This window comes from Microcebus murinus, chromosome 7 (genome assembly GCF_040939455.1).
Source record: "Microcebus murinus isolate Inina chromosome 7, M.murinus_Inina_mat1.0, whole genome shotgun sequence".
In the NCBI taxonomy this organism is placed as follows: domain Eukaryota; kingdom Metazoa; phylum Chordata; class Mammalia; order Primates; family Cheirogaleidae; genus Microcebus; species Microcebus murinus.
Window position 1 is genome coordinate 39,825,884 of NC_134110.1, and position 19,770 is coordinate 39,845,653.

A 19,770-nucleotide genomic window follows, 5' to 3' on the forward strand; every position below is an offset into this window, starting at 1 on the left:
CTGCTGAAAGCCCACCTTATATTTCCAGACAGTGGTCTGATCTTTCAATTGTCTTGTTTTAAGAGAAGACACACTTTTATACCTGATGAATGATTTGACCTATTGGCAGCTGGTCAACCAGGTGAAACATTGAATTCATGCTGAATAAGTCCTATCTTCATTTTCTGATGATAGTAGACTAGAGACTTAAACATTGTCCTTGCAGCAAATAAGCTAATTCTTGCAGGTGTGTCCCAGCCCCCCAAATTCCTACCCTGGCTATGACTATAACCATACTTCAGATTGTGCTGCTACAACCCTGCAATGAACATGGCCAAGTGGGAGATTCAGCCAACAGAGAAGTGAGAAGAGAGGTAGCATGGTACTGCAGAAACAATGCTGAATGGGGAATGTGGAGACATGAATGCTTTTTGTACTTGACTGTTCTGCTAACTTGATGGATGAGCTTGGTAAAGAAGATAGTGCTTATTCAGGGTCAACCTCTCTCTGGGTCATATCCTTAAATGTATATACATATATTAAGTCTCTTGCCAACACTAGTTATAATACCTATTCCAGACATAAGAAAACTGAGGTTTAGATTGGTTGATTACTGTGTCCAAAGTAAAAACTTGATGGATCATATGTTGAACTCAATGCCATGTTTTTTCTACTATATCAAGCTGCATTTCAAATAGACTGCAATGTTTACATTTTTTACATCCTCCTTTAAACATGAATGGCCACCTATGACCAACTTCAAGTGGCTGGCTATGTTCCAGCCCAATGGGCGTGGACTAGTGAAAGGCAGACACAGAATACTTTCTTTCTACCTGCTGGATGGCTTCACATGCATTTTCTCATTTGACTTTGGACAAATCATCTCACTAGGCTAGACCCTTGTTTCTCACTTCTGTGAAATATGAAGTTTAAACCAGATGATTCCTTAGATTTTTTTTTTAACTCTCAATTCTAAAATGAAAAGTAACCTCTCTGGTGACACATGGCTCATACATTTATATAGACATAGCTTTAGTGTCTATAAGATTTTGTTTTTAAGAGTGACTGGAGCCTTTTTTTTTTTTTTTTTTTTGAATTTTGCTCTAGTGAAGTTCATCCCATTTTCATTTTCCTTTCTTCATTCTCCCTCTCCTAGCTAGAAGTAGAAGCTCTCATGTCTGACCTCTTCTATAACTATGCAGACCTCACTCTCAGAACTGACCACCCTCTGCTTTCTATGGTGATTAATGGTGAGCATCTCTTACCTCTCCTATAATTCTGTAGAGTTTCCTCCACTTCCTTACCAAGGCTGGAATTCCAGGATACTCAGCCGAATGTTGGCACCAGGGGTACAATATTGATATGCTCCATGTATCTTTATTGAAATTGAAATCTGAAGTATTACAAAATTTTGTCTAATTTAAACTTGAGTTCCACACAACATATTTCAAACAGGAAAAGGAATACTCTGAGAGGTTATATGGCAGAAAGTTTAAATAACAAATATCAAGTTTATACTTTTTTACAGCAGGGCTTCCTTACTGTCTGAGTTGAAGAATCAGATTTTTAAAATTAATTTGCAGTCAATTGTGGTTTGATGCTTTTGTAAAGTATAATAAAGTGAATTCATAGAAAAATTAAATTTAAAAGACATCAAAATACAAACTCAAAATTTGTATCACTAGATTCAAAAGAAAATCATTCTGTCAAATTGATATAAGGTTTCTAAACACTATAAAGTCTCTCAATTTCTGGATTTATCTCATTAACTGGTAACAGAGTAGCTGCTGACTATCACCATTCCTGGATAACGTGTGAAGGAGCACTAATTTACCTTTATACAGCAGTTTTAGAATTCTAATAGGAGCTTGGTTGTATCACCTGGGTGAAAATACAAGAGATCATATGAGGAAGAAACCACTAGAAACCATATGTTTATCTTCATCTTTCCTCTGTGGTCTTTGAAAAGAAAGACCAAGAGCAAGGACAAAAGGTCAAGGTATGATGTCTTTATGCTTTGCTCTCAAGATGAAGAAAATGGGATTGGATCAATTCCAATAAAACTGAATCTTGGCAGAGCAAGTTCAAGAGTCATTGTCTGCAACTGTTTCACATTCTTAACAAAGAAAAGAATATTTATTACCTAATTCTAAGTTATAAATGGATCTTGTACTACCAGCTCATTTTAAACTTTCCTCTGTTAATAATTTGTTTGTATTTCTCTTTTGTTAACATGCCACACACACCACAAAAAAACTATTTGGCCCTCCCAAATTCCAACAAGGTACTGGTGTTTTCCTTACCTTACAGGTGAGAAAACTGATTCAGAGATGTTGCATGACTTACATAGTTACTCAGTTACTAAGTAGTCCTACTGGCATTCACACCCAAGCCTATCTGACTCCCTAGCTGATTCTCTGTTTACCAAATCCACTGTTTCTCTGACTAACCTCCCTTTACAGCGCCTAAGGAGTCTAAGTATACTGGGAGCTATAGGGAATGTGCTTTTTTAAGTAAGCAGGAAGAATATGTCTCCTCATAAAACCCTGGGATAAGATCCACAGACATGCCTTTGTGAATGTTAGATAGTTATACAACTACTGTATTTATCTTACAATCCTAACCTCTACAGAGTATGACAAGATATATAAGTATCATGCATAGGTTCTTAATAATAAGCTGTAAATGCTGCATTTGCAATCTTTCATCTATAGAATCTAATTATCTTTAATGAGTAGTTAAGAGTATTCAATGTGATTGTCTAAAAACCCTTGAAAATCAGACCCATTCATTATAAGGATTCACTTGATGCATATTAAGGAAAAATCTAGCATTGTAACTTTTCTAAAATTGACCACATTGTCCTAATGTACTGGGGGAAAACATCTATCAGGAGAGACAGGATAGTTTCTTGAACTACTCATGTGTTGCAATTGATTTATTTTCTTTCCTCCTCAATAAGTTTTCAAAGAATAGGGTAAAAATCTTTGACATAATCCTGGTGGTGAGAATCTTTTTGTAGAAGCTCTCATGAAACAGTGATAACATAAAGGGTGCTGCTTTCTATGATATTCCAAAAAAAAAAAAAAATCTTCCAATATATGTACTACTTCAAGAGTATGGATTAGCTGCCAGGTCTTCAGACTCTTTCAGCTCAGACTTCAGGTCTCAGTTTCATCCTTAGCAGATACTTTTCTAACAGAATAAACTTCAAATTCTAAGACACACAAAGATTGACAGCAGTGCAAAATATTTGGGCTCAAATGTACTCCACTTATGGGCGAGGAAACTAAAACCTAGAGGGGAGCATTGATCTGTACACAAATAATTGGTACTAAAGGTAAACTGGAACCCTATCTGAATCACCCTTCTAGGAAGAATCCAAATTTAACCCCAAACAAATAAATCCACTGCATATACCTCCATTTCCTATTTTTAGTGGCAAAATCCACATCTAATTCATTTCTCTATCCTCAGCACTAGGCTTTAGTGCCTGACACTTATAGATGCTCAGTAAGTGTCTGATACATTCAATTAAATTAACAAAAGTACCAAGGTGGAACCTTTTGGAACTCATCGTGATTATGCACACTAGTAAACCTTGTCTGAGTGCTGATAACATGGGTAGAAGCATGTGTAATTCCACTATCCTTTTACGATCTTTGCTGTGAAAGAAATATAATAGCACTCAGGATTCCTATTACCACTGTCAGAGGGATGAATGATCCAAAGACCTATAAAGCTTAATATACAATTAATATCATGCTTTGCTTTTGTCATAGGCTCATTGTTCTATATTTTCACTGTCTAGACAGGTATCTCAACTTTAACCTTCTGAGCTAATGAGACTACAAAAAAGAGTGCGCAGAGAAAAAAGAAAATCAAAATTACCGCAAATGTAAAAATCAAAATGCAACATTCTATTACTGTTCTGTCACTCAAAGAACCCAGAAGCATCATTTCTTTCTTGCCTCAGAATTAAAGTGTAGGCAGGGCTGAGTCACTGCATACATCACATGGAATTTCTGATAGCAATGACTTTAAATCAAGTTGGTATTTGACCAAAGCAGACATTAGGACTTGTTCAGCCCTCATTGGATTCACATGAAATAGGATATGTTCATGTGAAGACATAAAACTTCTGACTGTCCAAGGGACTGTTTGTGGCTCCTGTATAATTTTCCTGCTATCTTCTTGGCCTAAGGGGATAAATCAATAAGTGTAGGCACACACACAGACATACACATAAGCTGTAAAAGTGTTGGGAGGAAATACTTACAGTGAGTTGAAAACTTTCAACCAAAGCACACAGTGAGGATGTATTTAATTGCTAACTGCTACTAGATCAATTATGTCCTTCCTCCTGCTCTTAGGAACATCTGAGGATCATATACTGGAACAATAACATAGAAAAGAATATTATGGACAGTGTTGTGGGAAGCATAAAAGAATTCATGTTATTTGAGCCTTGTAGAGTGTTTCAGGGAATTCCTTACATATTCAAGGGGAAATCTACATGTTCATCCATATATACATGCATGTATCCATCCATCCATCCATCCATTCATCCATCCATCCATCCACCCACGCACCCATCTAATATTTTTGACATTGTGCCAATACACAGTCATGGTACCAAGCAACCAGGAATAGAGTGATGAACAAAGCAAACATGTTCTTTTTCCTACAGGAAAGGCAGACATATACACAGACAAAAAAAAAAAAATCAGTTTTCAGAGTTCATAGACAAGGGCTATGGTGAGAGCAAATAAGAGATGAGCTTCCCTGGAAAAGATGACGTTTGATATTAGTACCATGGAAAAGGAGGCATAAGGTAAAGCAAAACAAAAACATGAAAAGTAGGAATATATTTGGGATTCAAGCATTAGTACATATTGTATTTCAATGCTACAAATTTTGAAAAGCTATGATGTATTTGGGGAACTCCCAAGAGTTCAGTGTGATGAAAGGGAAGGAAGTGGTAGTGATAGTGAGAATGTAGACTCAGGCTCTGCTGCTGAAGGAAGTGTGAAAACTTTAGGAAGTTTCCTTCCTTTCCTAGCTTCCTCATCTGTGGACTATGGAGTCCAGTTTAAATGATGCTTCACTTTCTTTCCTGCTCTCGTAGTCTCATAAAATCTCTTACAAACTGTGGACTTCTTGAAATATACCCAGTCAGAAAGCCTGTAAACGAGGAATTCAAGAGACTTCTTACCACGATTGTTTATTAATCATCCTCACTAGCCCTGTTTGACTCACATACAGAGAGAGCTTTCCTTAAGGAAGAGCTAGCTCTCTTAAAACTCATGCTGTCCCAGAAGTGCCCTGAGCCACTGTTGCAAGAGGGATGGTAAAGGTGGGGGAGGGGTGTGGGGTAGGAATCCTTTGGGAAAGAAATCCTAAATTTTTTTCAGAGAAAGGAAAACCCAGAGTCAGGGGTCCAGTGGGGTGGTATTGGGAAAATGAATGCGTTTTAATTGTTTCTTTATCCCTTTTAACCACTTCAGTACCAGCGTCATCTATATGACTTTTCTAATTTTTCATTTATCAAAATAAAATTGTGAACATTTAAAAATAACGTAATCAAACATATATGTGTTGCCTATTCTGATTTACATTACAAGTAAAGCTGCCTGTAAAGTAAAACAAGCTTTCAGTGCTTTAAAGCTTTCCTCATCACACAAAAGCAAAATGGACTAGTCGTCAATGCACAGCACAAACTATCGTGTGGACAATGAGTTCCCGGCCGGTGAGCGCGGTCCAGAAGTGGTTAAGGCTCCTCACTGAGGCTCTAAAATGATAGACACACCTTTCACACTGCAAGGTCCTCTTGAGGCCTTAGACAACACACCATGTTAGTAATTGTGTCAGGAGACTTAACTGCCTCACCCAAGAGCAGGGATGGGGAAGCCTGCCTCACAGAACGGTTGCGATGAGTAAAGAAGGTGGATCAGGCAAAGAATTTAGCGTAGTGACTCCATGTTCTAAGTGCCTTCAGTGATTATTAATTTGATCTTCACCTTAGCCCTGTGAGGTAAAATTATCCTCATTTTTTATGTAGGGACAGTGATGGTCAGAAGTTAAATAACTTGGTCAAGGTCGCATGGGTCCTATGTGGTGGTGGCAGGGTTTGTTGCAGATCACCCACCTCCAGAGTCCATGCCCACAACCATTATGCTAAATGTCTCTAAATAAATATTGGTCTCTTCTTTTCCTTTTTATTACCTGAGAACAACTCACCTCTTGTTGTAATGGCAGGGATGTCATGACTTAACTGCCATCTCTGGGATTCTGTCTTCATCATTGCACAATGACCCCTAGATCACCATCTCTAAAAAAGAAATATTTTTGCCCATAGTGGAGGCCAGCACCCTTCTTAAGCTCTAGTCCTGACTCTTGGCTGCTACAGCAAGATTTAACCCTAATGCCTAAATATGGAATCAATACAGCACCCACTAAAACCATTTCAGCACTTCATCCTTCTCCTTCCAGAATGGCTTCTGTGCTAATTATGTTTGCCTTCCTCTTTGCATCACAATGGTTGTTTCTATTTTGGATTTTTATCGTTTGCTACAGCTTCGAGAAACTCTTATTGCTGTTCTGATCTGGCCTTGGCTATATTTCAAAGACACTAAAACCTCTAGCAAAGCTGGCTCCATTCACCTTTTGGCACAAGTATGCATCCTTCCCAGAGAGGAAAACAGGCTCTGTACTCACCCCTTAAAAACAAGTAGACAAGAAGGAAAGAGAGATCTCACTAGATTATACCAGGAGCAAAGTTGGCTAGGAATAAAACAAATTTAAAATCGAATTCCTGTCTGATGAAATTAGCTCAAATGATGATCTTCAGATTTCTTTTTATCTCCAAAATTAGAAATGTTAATCACTGCTGTTATTCTGTAAAAACATTTTAAAGTTTACAATTAAAACAATAATACTTTTTGCTTCTATAGCACATTTCATCGGGGATTCTCAAAGGCCTCTCTATAAACAGCACAGCAGGCACTTTTGGACAGCTGCCTGTGATAGGTCCAGGGAAAGTCCTCTTACTCCAATACCTGTCCTAATAAGGTTATGTTATAGGATTTCATAGACTTTTTTTTTAATATTTCACTTAACTGCCATCATAACTTTGTGGCACAGTTATTCCCATTATTCCCATTATGCAGATATATTGAACCAAGTACCAGAAAATCAAAGTATGTTACTCAAGACCCTGGAGCTAGTCAATGGTAATATCATGCCCCTTTGGCACTCACACTCTCAAGTTCTCTCTGATACCATATGCTGCTGCTTTCTTGCTGCTCCCATGTGAGGGTTCTAATTATAATGAAATGGATACTATTTATGGAATACTTACTATGTGTCAGGAACTCTGCTGAGAGCTTAAGAGATTTTTATCCCTAATACTTCACAATAATTTTATGAAATCTTTACTATGATAATTGCTACATTACAAATGAGAATACTCAGGCTTTGGGAAGATAAAGGATTTCTCAAGATCTTACAAGAGAAATGTGGTCCATCTTTCAACATTTTCAAAAAATGTGTTATGTGCTAGGTCCTTATATGCAGTAGGGATACAGCAATGAACAAAGCAAAAGAAACACATTCTGTCTTCTTGGAGGTTGTAATCTGATGAATGACGACAAACAAACAAGTAAACAAACAAAGTATGATACTTAGAACATCATGGCTATAGGGAACATGAAGAAAACTAAAGGAGAGAGAAGGGATCAGTGTCAGTAGGCTACATCTGAACTCCCAAAGGACTATGTAAGCTACATGCTCACTTCTGGAAGGTCAAGGCACTTACAAGATGCTGAGAATTTACCCATCTAATATAAGGGTGGAATCATTATATTCAAGATGGAATAAATGGCATATTAGTAAGCCTTGGTTGGGTGAAGTCCAAATCTCCAGAGTAAAATACCAGGAGATCACACTGGAAAGATGAGTTTGAGCCAGATCATACATGACCTGAAAAATAAGGGAAAAGATTTTGGACTTTATTTGGCAGATGAGAGAGTTTGTAAAAGTGGAAATGATAGCTTTAAAATTATTTTCCAGAATGATAAAAAGAAGGCAAAGACTTCAGGTGGAAAGTTTAAAAGAAGTTTGTAATGATTCACTTCTAAGGTAATAAAGCCTTTAAAAGGCTAGTGGAACGGAGACAGAGATTTATCATGAGGAAAGCGTGGAAAGTACTATGGCAATGAGTTATCTGTAGGAAAACAGTGTGAAGGTGAGTGAACACGGGTAAACAAGAATAGATCTACCAGGATACTAACAAAGTCTAAGCTTCCAGCCCCTTACTTGCAAAGAATGTTTCTAAGGCGCTGGCAGTGTTAACAGTGACCAGTGTTAATAAGTGTTGTTAACTAAAAGGACATTCAAGATTAGTCACTTCAAAAGAAAATATGAAATGCTGTGAAAGACCTTTGATAGAAGTTTAAATTAACAAAAAATTCTAAAAACGTATATAACATTATCCATGAATTAAGAAGCTGAAGATTCTAACAAACAAAATTGCTATCAATTTTGCTCTCAGAAACAAATTGCTATCAATCATGTAGAAATAAGACTGAGTTATCTATTTTTTCTCTTTATACAGCCCAAAAATATAAGAAAAAAAATGATATAGAGTTGTGTCAGGCAGTTAATAAATACAACTATATTTTTTTTCTGAATTTTATGACTGTGGCATTTGTCAAGTTTTTAAAATTTGTAATTTGTTTTAATTGATTTCCTCATTCTAAATATTTACTTCTGAGTTGAATTTGTATTTAGAATGCCATGTTATTATTATTTTAATTGTTGAAACTTTAGGTGCCACAAAGTCTTGATATATTTATGCAGATGGATCACAAGTTGCTAACCTAAATAACTAGAAATATGGAAATAAAGATATGTTTTTCCAGGGATAAATCCCTCTTGGTGAATTGTCCTTTTAATGGGACACTAAATTGAATTTTGTTTGCTAGTATTTTGTTAAGAATTTTGGCATCTATATTTATCAAGAATATTGACCTGTAATTTGTTTTGTTTATCGTGTCCTTGACTGGCTTTGGTATTAGGGTAATACTGGCTTTGTAAAATAAGTTTGAAAGTATTCCCTTTGCTTCAATTTTTTGGAGGAGTTTGAGAATTATTATTAATTCTTTAAATGTTTGGTAGAATTCAGCCATGAAGCCATTAGGTCCTGGGCCTTGGACAGTTCAACATATGCAACTCAACATGTATGATACATTATAGTAACAGAATGAAGAACAAAACATATCATCATTTCAGTAGATGCAGAAAAAACATTTCACAAAATTCAATACCCTTTCATGATAAAAGCCCAACAAATTATTAATAGGTATAGACAGAATGTTCCTCAACACAATAAAGGCAGTATATGACAAGCCCATAGCTAACATGATACTTAATGAGGAAAAGTTGAAAACTTTTCCTTTAAGATTAAGAATAAGACAAGGATGCATACTGTCACCACTTCTATTTAACATAATGTTGAAAGTACAGTTAGAGCAATTAAGTAAGAAAAAGAAATAAAAGCCATCCAAATTGAAAAGAAAGAAGTAGAATTGTTATGGCTTGAAGATAACGTGATCATATATATTGAAAACCCTAAAGAGTTCATCATAAAACAGAACTAAAAAATGAACTCAGTAAAGTTGCAGGATATAAAATTAACATACAAAAATTAGCAGTATCTTCATATACTTATAACAAACTATCAAAAAAAAAAAAAGAAGGAAATCAAGGGAACAATCCAGTTTATAATAGCATCAAGAAAAAATACTTAGGAATAAATATAACCAAGGAGTTATATGAAAGAAATTGAATGGAAGAAATTTTGATGAAAGAAATTGAAGAAGATACAAATAAATGGAAAGATCTCCCATGTTCATAGATTGGAAGAATTAATATTGTTAAAATATTCATACTATCTAAAGTGATATACAGATTCAGTGTAGTCCCTATCAGAATTCTAATGACATTCTTCACAGAAATAAAAAACTAAAATTTGCATGAGACCACAAAAGACCCAAAATAGCTAAAGCAATCATGAGCAAAAGGACAAAGCTGGAGGTACCACACTAGCTGATCAAAAAATCTACTATTATTCAAAGCTACAGCAATCAAAACAGCATGTTACTGGCACAAAAATAGATATATAGACCAATGGGACAAAAATAGAAAGTCTAAATATAAATTCAGGCATTTATTCAATTGATTTTTTAAAAAAAGTTATTAACCCTTTGCACTTGCTTGCTTTTTTCTTGATTCCTTTATTCTACTTGGGATTTAATTTTTTAAAGACCCCAGATTTTACAAAGCACAGCAGTAGAATAAAAAACTGGAGTTTATTTTCATACAAACTTATTTATTTGGATTTTTAAATATTTCAAATTATTGTACATTCAAAGAGTAATTTTAATCTCTATAATTTTTCATGGTGTGGTATTTTTTGAAACATTCACCCACATGAAGACCTGGTTTGCATTCACATGTTTCACAAATATAAATCATCTCTCTTCTTCCTCCTTTGATTTTTCTGTTAGAACAAACAACACAATCTTTGTGGGTTTTGTTAGGGTGAGGTATGATTATATGGAGCTTTCCATCTAAATGTTGCTATAAATTAGTGGATAATAATCTACCCCTGGAAGTTAGTGTACCATCTCTACATTTATATTTTACTTGTTCTTTCATGCTAATGAAAACAAGAAAAGATACTGGAAAAATAGACAAAAATCCCCCTTCCCCCACAGTGAAACTACGTGTCGAGTGTGGCTCGACATACGAGCTGCTACCGATGTTAACCGTGTTGAGTCACACTCAACATTCGAGTAATAGTTACTTGAGCATTTTTTTCGATTATTATGGGTACATACTACTTGCATATCTTTATAGGGTACATGTGATGTTTTGATACAGGCATGCAATGTGAATTCATCAAATAAGGGTAATTGGAGTATCTGTCACCTCACGCATTTAACATTTCTTTGTGTTAGGAACATTTCAATTCTACTCTTTTAGTTATTTTAAAGTATACCCTAACTTATTGTCGATTATAGTTATTTTGTTGTGCCATCAAATATTGTTCATTCTATCTAACTATCTGTATTTTTGCACCCATTAAACATCTCTACTTTATCTCCTCCTCCCTGCTACCCTTCCCAGACTCTGGTAACCATCATTCTATTCTGTCTCCATGAAATCAATTGTGTTTATTAATAATATTTAGCTCCCACATATGAGTAAAAACATGTGAGATTTGTCTTTTTGTGCTTGACGTATTTCACTTACCATATTGTTCTTCAGTTCCACCCATGTTGTTAAAAATGGCAAGATTTTATTCTTTTTGTGACTATATAATATTCCATTGTGTACATGTACCACAATTTCTTTATCTATTCATCCATTGATGAATACTTACATTGATTCCATATCTTGGCTATCATGAATAGTGCTACAATAAATATGGCAGTGCAAATATCTTTTCAATATACTGAATTCCCCTCCTTTGAATATATAGCCAGCAATGGGATTGCTGGGTTATATAGTAGTTTTATTTTTAGTTTTTTGAGGAACCTCCATACTGTTCTTCATAGCGGTTGTATTAATTTACATTCCCACCAACAGTGTTGGAGGGTTCTCCTTTCTCCACATCCTTGCCTGCATCCATTGTTGCCTATCTTTTTGATAAAAGCCGTTTTAAAGATAAAGGTACTTTACCATGTTGAAATATCAAACTCCTGTGGCAGTTTGTCACAGAAGTTAAACCATGCTGCTTAGTACAAGTTGCTTAACTTCTTTGAGCCTCACTTTCCTCATCTGTATTATATTTTATATGGCTTTCCAAACAATGAATATATAACATGTCTGCATACACACATATCCTGTGCTGATTCTCATTTTTTATCTCATGTTAACATTCAGATTTGATTAAGGCTTTCCCACTGCACCCTCCCAGAGGGGACCATCCCATTCCATCCAATGAATACGTGTGTAGAGTACAACGTAAACCACGCTCCTCTGGGGTAGTTAGCTCAGCCCAGCCATATGAATTAGCTTCCGGGAAAAGCATATTTCCTTCTAAGTGTCCATAACAAAGGAACTTGGTATCATCTTTAATAAAAAGATTAAAGCAACAACGATTTTAAAGGTAGAATAATTTATAGCTTTTCTGTCATGGCTTTATAACCTCCTCGTGACATAAAAAGGAGATTTAACATCTTTACCTTCTTTGCCTTATCCTGCCCCTCCTCTGGTAAAAGAAACAGCCTTTAGGCATCTCGGCTGATATAAAGTAGTTAAATGCAAACCTCCTGATCAATATTCAGCTTTGGCACTTATATACATTTTATGTTGATTGGGCCTCAAACTCCTACTAGCAACTCTTGCTGCCAAATCACTTTTTCTCTTCAGATGCCTAAGGTTGGAATTGAGTGTGTACCAACTGGAACTGATTGCTTAAAACTCGAACAGTTCAGAGTTTAATTTCTCTAATTTGGGTAAATACTATGAGCTACCAGGCTGTGTGTGTTTTCAAGTGTTCAAAGCCACATAAGAGCCAACATTTTATGCAATGCATCAGGGAGGCATTGCTGCCATGCTGTGATGTTCTAAAAGACAGTTTTAGTTTGGTGAGCCCTCAGAGGGTATGTAAATCCCCAAGAAGAAATTGTTAGAAGCAAGTCCAAAGGAATGTGTTGTTGAGAGATGATTCCTGCAGCCATTTGCCCTCCATTTGTATGAACATCTGAGCAGAAAAAAGAGAATGACAACATTACGAGATTCTGACATCTGGAAATTGTGAAGTGCACAGTTTTTACACTAATTTAACGCATATTCTCACATTACAGTCAAGTTTAACAGATACCCATGTGTCACTGAAAGAGATGCATTGTATGAAAAGAATTTTGGCAATACAGAACCTCCGGGCTGCAGCATGAGGTAACAGTAAATGAGACACTTGTGCACAGACTATCTGCTTAGCATTTATTCATAGCTAGCCTCATGGAATGCTAGAATGGGAAAAGGATTTAGAAACCAGCTGGTTCCAATCCTTTTATTGAACAGATGAAGAAACTGAGGCTGTGAGAGGGGAAGTGAATAGACAAAGGTCAAAGCGAAGTGAGTAGCTGCAGCCAAGTTCCTGCCCAGTCCAAGATGATGCATTCTATAATATCACCTGTTTCTTTTTACAATGGTAAATGCTCCTTTCATTGCCACATTTCCCTTTGGACCACACAGAGAATAAAAGCAGAGGGTCATCTCAGGTCATTAGACTTGATCATATTTCTAATTGGTTCAGGTGAGTGCCCAGGAAAACATGGCTCTTATCCCTTAGCAACCAACACTAGCAAAACGTAGCACAGTATTATGGTTTTTACATTTTTAAAGAAAGTTTTTTTTTTTTTTTTTTTTTTTTTTTGAGACAGAGTCTCACTTTTGTTGCCCAGGCTAGAGTGAGTGCCGTGGCGTCAGCCTAGCTCACAGCAACCTCAAACTCCTGGGCTCAAGCGATCCTCCTGCCTCAGCCTCCCGAGTAGCTGGGACTACAGGCATGCACCACCATGCCCGGCTAATTTTTTGTATATATACTTTTAGTTGGTCAATTAATTTCTTTCTATTTTTAGTAGAGACGGGGTCTCGCTCAGGCTGGTTTCGAACTCCCGACCTCGAGCAATCCGCCCGCCTCGGCCTCCCAGAGTGCTAGGATTACAGGCGTGAGCCACCGCGCCCGGCTTAAAGAAAGTTTTGAGGACCCAAATACAGTGACTCTTTTTGTTTTTTCTAAATGTCTATTTGACTAATGGGTGAAAAGGAGTGCTGTGTTAGAGGTTAAGAGACCTGGTTTTAAGAATCAGCTGCTAACTAACCAAGTGTCTATGGGCAAGTTCCAACCTCTTTGGGCCTCATTTTTTTTAGCTGTAAAATGAGAAGAGGTAGATGGGAACACAGCTAAGGTCCTTTAAGATTCACAACCTTATGGTTAAAAAGATTCCATCTTATGTCAATTTCAAAACATACGTTTCTCAAAAGCAAATGCAATAATTATAGTTTTCTAGCACTATTCTAGGAGCAGTAGGAAAAGATGGAAGAAGCATGATCTTAGTTGGAGTATGGCATAGTCCAATGGGGCAGTACAACATATCAATGGTATAATCCAAAGCCACATGTAATTAAGAGCTGAGAAGCATGCCTTTGGAGCAATCTTCCATGTGTCTGAACTTTCTAAGAGCCAAGCTAGAGAGACTCTACTAATTAACAAATAAAAATTAATTTCATTGAGTAGGTATTACCTGTTAGGCACTGATTTAAGCATAATGCATGTGTACTCACATAATCTTCACAATTGTATGAACTATATATTATTACCTTTATCATGTATGTGAGGAAACAAAGGCAGGAAACTATAACTAACTAGCCCAAAGTTACACAGCTGATTTAGCCAGAATCCAAATCCAGATACTCCAAGTTTGTAGCCCATACTTTCAATCATTCTGCAAAATTCTTACAAAAATGAAGAGATACGGAAGCATAAGAAAGAGACCTAGAAAGCCACTAGGGGTGAAGCAGTATCCCTATGGTTTGAATGTTTGTGTCTCCTCCCAAACTCATGTGGAAACTTAATCCCCAATGCAACAGTATTAAGAAGTGGGGCTATTAGGAGATGATCAGGCTATGAGGGCTCCACCTTCATGGACAGGATTAGTGGTTTATAAATGGGCTTGAGGGAACTAGCTGGGCTCTTTTGCCCTTCCTTCTCTTCCTCTGTATGAGGACACAGCATCCATCCCTTCCTGAGGATGCAGAAAGAAGGTCCCATCTTGGAGACGGGGCCCTCACCAGACACTGAACCTGCTGGTGCCTTGATTTTGGACTCCCCAGCCTCCATTACTATGAGAAACAAATTTATACTGTTTACAAATTACCCAGTCTAAGATATTTTGTTATAGCAACACAGACTAAGTACTATATATAAGTAATAGTCATTTTACACTGACAACTTGTGCCATGCACTGTGCCAAGTGTTTACATGCATTACCTCATTCAATCTCCACCTAATTTTTCATTCAACAAACATTTATTGTCCACAATTCAGTAGCCACTTATGCAGAAACTATAAGTAAAGATGTATAATTATTCGCATTTTATAGAAGAGGGAACTGTGGCTCAGAGACATTATGTAACTCATCCAAGACCACAGTTTCCAAATAGCAAAACTTAGTTTTGGACCAATGTCCATCTAGCCCCGAAGCCTGAGCCTCTGCTGTTGACAGAAGACATTTTGAGGCCATTCAGATTCTACGAAATTACTTACAGTTTGGGACAGTTTTGTGATTACTCTGATGCAAATGCCTCCCCTAATTCTGGGGAAGGCATTAAGTACATGTTTGGGCTGTGGCTTTGCATGTGTGTTAAGAGATAAAGACATACAGGAGAGCAAAGTTGCTGGAGGCATTGTCAAAAGGGAAATCATTTCAAACCTCCACCACCTGGCAATCCAACCTCTATTTGCTGCTATTGCCTTGATGTCATTGCTGAGGTAAGAGGCAGGAAGGGTAAGGAGAAAGTAGTGAATGGCAGGATAAACAGGTGGAGATGCATTGGGGTCAAAGGGAGGAAGCACGTTCAAGGCCAAGGGATGAATCATCAATGAAGAGTGACTGGCAAGGTGTTAGGCATCCAGGATAAAGAAGGACCCTTGGGTCATGGTGAGCTGCAAGCGTACCTGGAGTCAATCACTCTCATTGACTTGCTGACAGTCTGCAAAGCTCTATGTTTCTGAGTCCCAGCTCAGACCCAACTTCTAGTAAAAAAAAAAAAAAAAAGTTTTTTTTATTACTACCATGAGTTAGTGAGGAAGGCTAAAAGCTGGAATTGAATTTAATCAAGAGTACCTTTGGAGAAAATGGCCATTCCTTGTAGAGATCTGTACAGTTTAGTAGTTCTTTCACATTTGTGACCTCAGACAATCCTACAGGGAAGATTGGGGCATATTTTTCTCCCAAGTATACTGACACAGGAGTGAAAACTCAGACCCTATGCATCATGTCCTACTAAAGTTCCTTACTAACTCCTCTCTAAAGTTTCCAATGTGATTGGTCAGAGCCCAGTACATTCATTGAGCCATGTTTCTAGTGAGCAGAAGTGCTATATGCCTTAAAATTCCAGTCTCAGGCATAATCTTGAACATCTTACTTCTTAGGGTTCATGGGGAAGGCACTTCTACAGTGACTGTTCCCTGATTTCTGGCTGTCTCTTCTGCTCCTTGAATTTAGTTGCATGAGTGAATTCTAGGCCTGCTTGCAGCTAAGCTGCAACCTCAATTTATAGAGCAAAGGTGGGAACTCTGGAAGCCAGATATCTCACTTAAGTCTGAAATCTTAAGCTGATTCTCTTCCAACTCATATTTCCCCAAAAGTCCACACTGAAGTAGCTTGTAATGAAGTATTTCATATTCCCGATATTTACAAATTGCTGATTTAATTTATAAATGGCTGTGATCCTATTATATAAAATTCCTCATGAAGAAATCACTGGAGAAGAGGTAAGAGTTCAGATTACCAAAACTTCAACCAGGACCTATGAACTGAAATAACAAATATATTTGAATGAATTTTGGATAAATAAATAATTGAAAACAAAATAATTATCATACCGCTTTGGGAGTTAATAGATAATCATGTTACTGAAGCTGGCTGGCAGAATTTTCAATGCATTGTCTAATAAAAATGGCTGCGTGAAGAAACTTTCTTGGAAAAAATATATATGTAAGTGGAATAAAATACAATTTTGAAGATATGGAAGTCTCTGTCCATATGTGCACTCACACAGGAGTGTGCATTCTTTTTGGAGAGATAGGACCCACAGAAGAGCAGCAGCCAGAGATGGCAAAAATAAAGCCCTCACCCAGACTCTCCCACAGGAATTAAATGGTCGGACCAGAGACAACATACAGCCCATTGCTGTGTTTCATTTGGCTGTCACTATGTTTAAGTCAACATTCAACTTCAAACCCTTTGTGTAGAGCAGACCTCTTTCATTAGTCATAGTCCTTATCACTCCACCTGTCACATACCTGGCCAGCTTCTCTCATTTGTATTACCTGTCTGGCCCCTGAGGACATTTGAGTATAAGACTCTTGCTCTGGATGCATGCTGTAGGGAGCCCAAGAAGACATTTGCATAGGCTAGCTGTGGTTAGCCAGGTGAGGACTCCTTAGAGGCCCCCCTTAATGAAGACAATGAGAGCTGAGTATGTGTTTTGCTCTTCTGATGTCTAAGAAATCCACAGAATATATAAGAAATCAATCTTCTTTGTATAGGAAGGAGACAGGGCCAGACAGAAAGGAAGGAACAATCCCCAACATCACTGTGCTGTCTGGGTGGCATATAATGTATGAAATACTCTCGTGCATTTATGGTCTATCAAGTTGGTTCTTATGCTATTGCCTTAACAAACACAGAAGATAATTGCCTATCTGTTGGAAAATGGCCCTCCAGTGATATCTACATCCGAATCCCTGGAACCTGTGACTAGTAAAAGGAACTGTGCAGATATGATTGAGTTAAGGATATTGAAATTATTCCAGATTATCTATGTGGGTCCAATATAACGACAAGGGTCCTTAATAGAGGGAGGCAGGAGGTCAGAGAGAAGAGAAGAGGTTATACTGCTGGCTTTGAAGATGGAGAAAGATGCAACAAGCCAAGGGATATAGTCAGGCTCTAGAAAGTAGGAAGGGCAGGGGAACAAATTGTCCCAAGGAGCCTCCAGGAGGAACATGAACCTGCCAACAACTTAATTGTCTATTTCTGACATTCAGAAATGTATGATAATAGGCTGGGTGCGGTGGCTCATGCCTGTAATCCTAGCACTCTGGGAGGCTGAGGCGGGCAGATTGCTTGAGGTCAGGAGTTCGAAACCAGCCTGAGTAAGAGCGAGACCCCTGTCTCTACTATAAATAGAAAGAAATTAATTGGCCAATTAATATATATAGAAAAAATTATCTGGGCATGGTGGTGCATGGCTGTAGTCTCAGTTACTCGGGAGACTGAGGCAGTAGGATCGCTTGAGCCCAGGAGTTTGAGGTTGCTGTGAGCTAGGCTGATGCCATGGCACTCACACTAGCCTGAGCAACAAAGCGAGACTCTGTCTCAAAAAGAAAAAGAAGAAGAAGAAAGATGTATGATAATAAATTTGTGTTGTTTTAAGTCACTACATTTGTGGTAATTTGTTACAGCAGTAATAGAAAACTCATACAGGAATCTAAAGCCCTTTGAGGGAAGGACAGCCCGGTGAGGGAAGCCCACTGCTCCAGGTCAGGGCCTCCTGTGGACCATCTGGGTCACATACAGATCATCAAGCCTTGTGTACATGTTTCCCCAAATGCTGACCCAAAGGATCCAGGTAAATATTTCATTTTTCTTAGGGAAATTTCCTACTAAACAATTAATAATATGGAATTTCTGTAAAAATCCATCCCTTGCTTTTTTTCCTCCCATTCTTCCTTTCTGCAACAAATATATAAGTGCCTTCAATGCACTTCATAAGGCAAAGTTCCTGCTGTGGAAAAGCTTGGCCTGGGGTGAGGGTGGGGGATTGAACAACCAAAAACCACATGTCTGAATAAGGGTTAAGGAAAAGGGAAATAGAGAGTATTATGAGGAAGAAGAAGAATAAAAAGCACCTAGTCCAGCCCGTCGGCTAACAGGAGGCATGGGCCAAGAATTGATGTTGAAGCGGAGGCCCGAAGGGAAAATACAAGGTTGGGGAAGAGAAGAGGGATTAAGGAATGTGGCAGATAGAGCACAGTGGTTTCCTGCAGCTGCTATAGCAGATTACCACAAATTAGGTGGCTTAAGTAAAACATAATTTTTTTTTTCCTCTCATAGATCTGAAGACCAGAAATATGAAATCAACATCACTGGACTGAAATAAAAATGTTGGTGCACACCCTTTGGAAGTTGTAGGGGAAAATCTGTTTCTTGCCTTTTCCAGCTTCCAGCAGCTGCTGGTATTTCTTGTTTTATGGCTGTGTCATTCCAACCTTCAAGGCCGACATCTTCTAATCTTTCTTAGTTCCACCTTCATAGCACATTCTCTGCATGCAGTGAGGATCTTCCTCTATCTCCCTCTTATAAAGATATATGTGGCTGCTTTTAGTGTCCACTTGGATAATCCCTAACTTAATCACACTTGCAAAAATATATAAGGCAACATTCATGAGAGACTGGAATTATGCAGTAGATACCTTTGTGGACCATTTTTTAGCCTGCCACAGTAAAAATCCATGAGATGGTGTGGTACAGACTCTGAGTGGGAAAATTGGGGATAGATGAGCCTGAAGAGATAATTTTAACTAATTTATAATTAGAAGGCAGAAAAATTCATATTTATGATTATTGTGAAGTCAAGAAGGAAACATTTTAAGCAAGAGAGTTACCTTGTCAGATTTGTGTTAGAAAAAAATTCCGTTCATTGGCATTCTGGTAAATATTTGACAGCTGGCTCTCCAGGACTTTAAAAAAGAAAAGCAAAGAAAGGAGAGGGACGGAAGGAAGAAAGGAAGAAAGTAGGAGAAAGGGGTAGGGAGGGAGAAAGAAAAAAGAAAAACCCAGATTTTTTATGCTTGCTGATTTTCATCGTGTATTACCCCCTTGGTGGCTGATTTCTACCTCCCTGGCCATCACTGTACATGGAGTTGAGAAGAGATGTTCACAGTCAGCTCTTGGGAACCTACCCAAGCCAGCTCCAGCACACACCTGT

The 19,770-nt window shown here is 37.7% G+C and overlaps 1 long non-coding RNA gene across 1 annotated transcript in view; it reads left to right on the plus strand.

Moving 5' to 3' along the window:
• LOC105882747 (uncharacterized) overlaps window positions 1-18,405 on the plus strand; it is a 139,818-nt gene extending 121,413 nt beyond the window's left edge. Inside the window, exon 5 of the long non-coding RNA XR_012920027.1 lies at window positions 18,245-18,405. This is a non-coding gene — a long non-coding RNA (uncharacterized LOC105882747). The remainder of the gene's footprint in view (window positions 1-18,244) is intronic.
• Window positions 18,406-19,770: the final 1,365 nt, after the last annotated feature.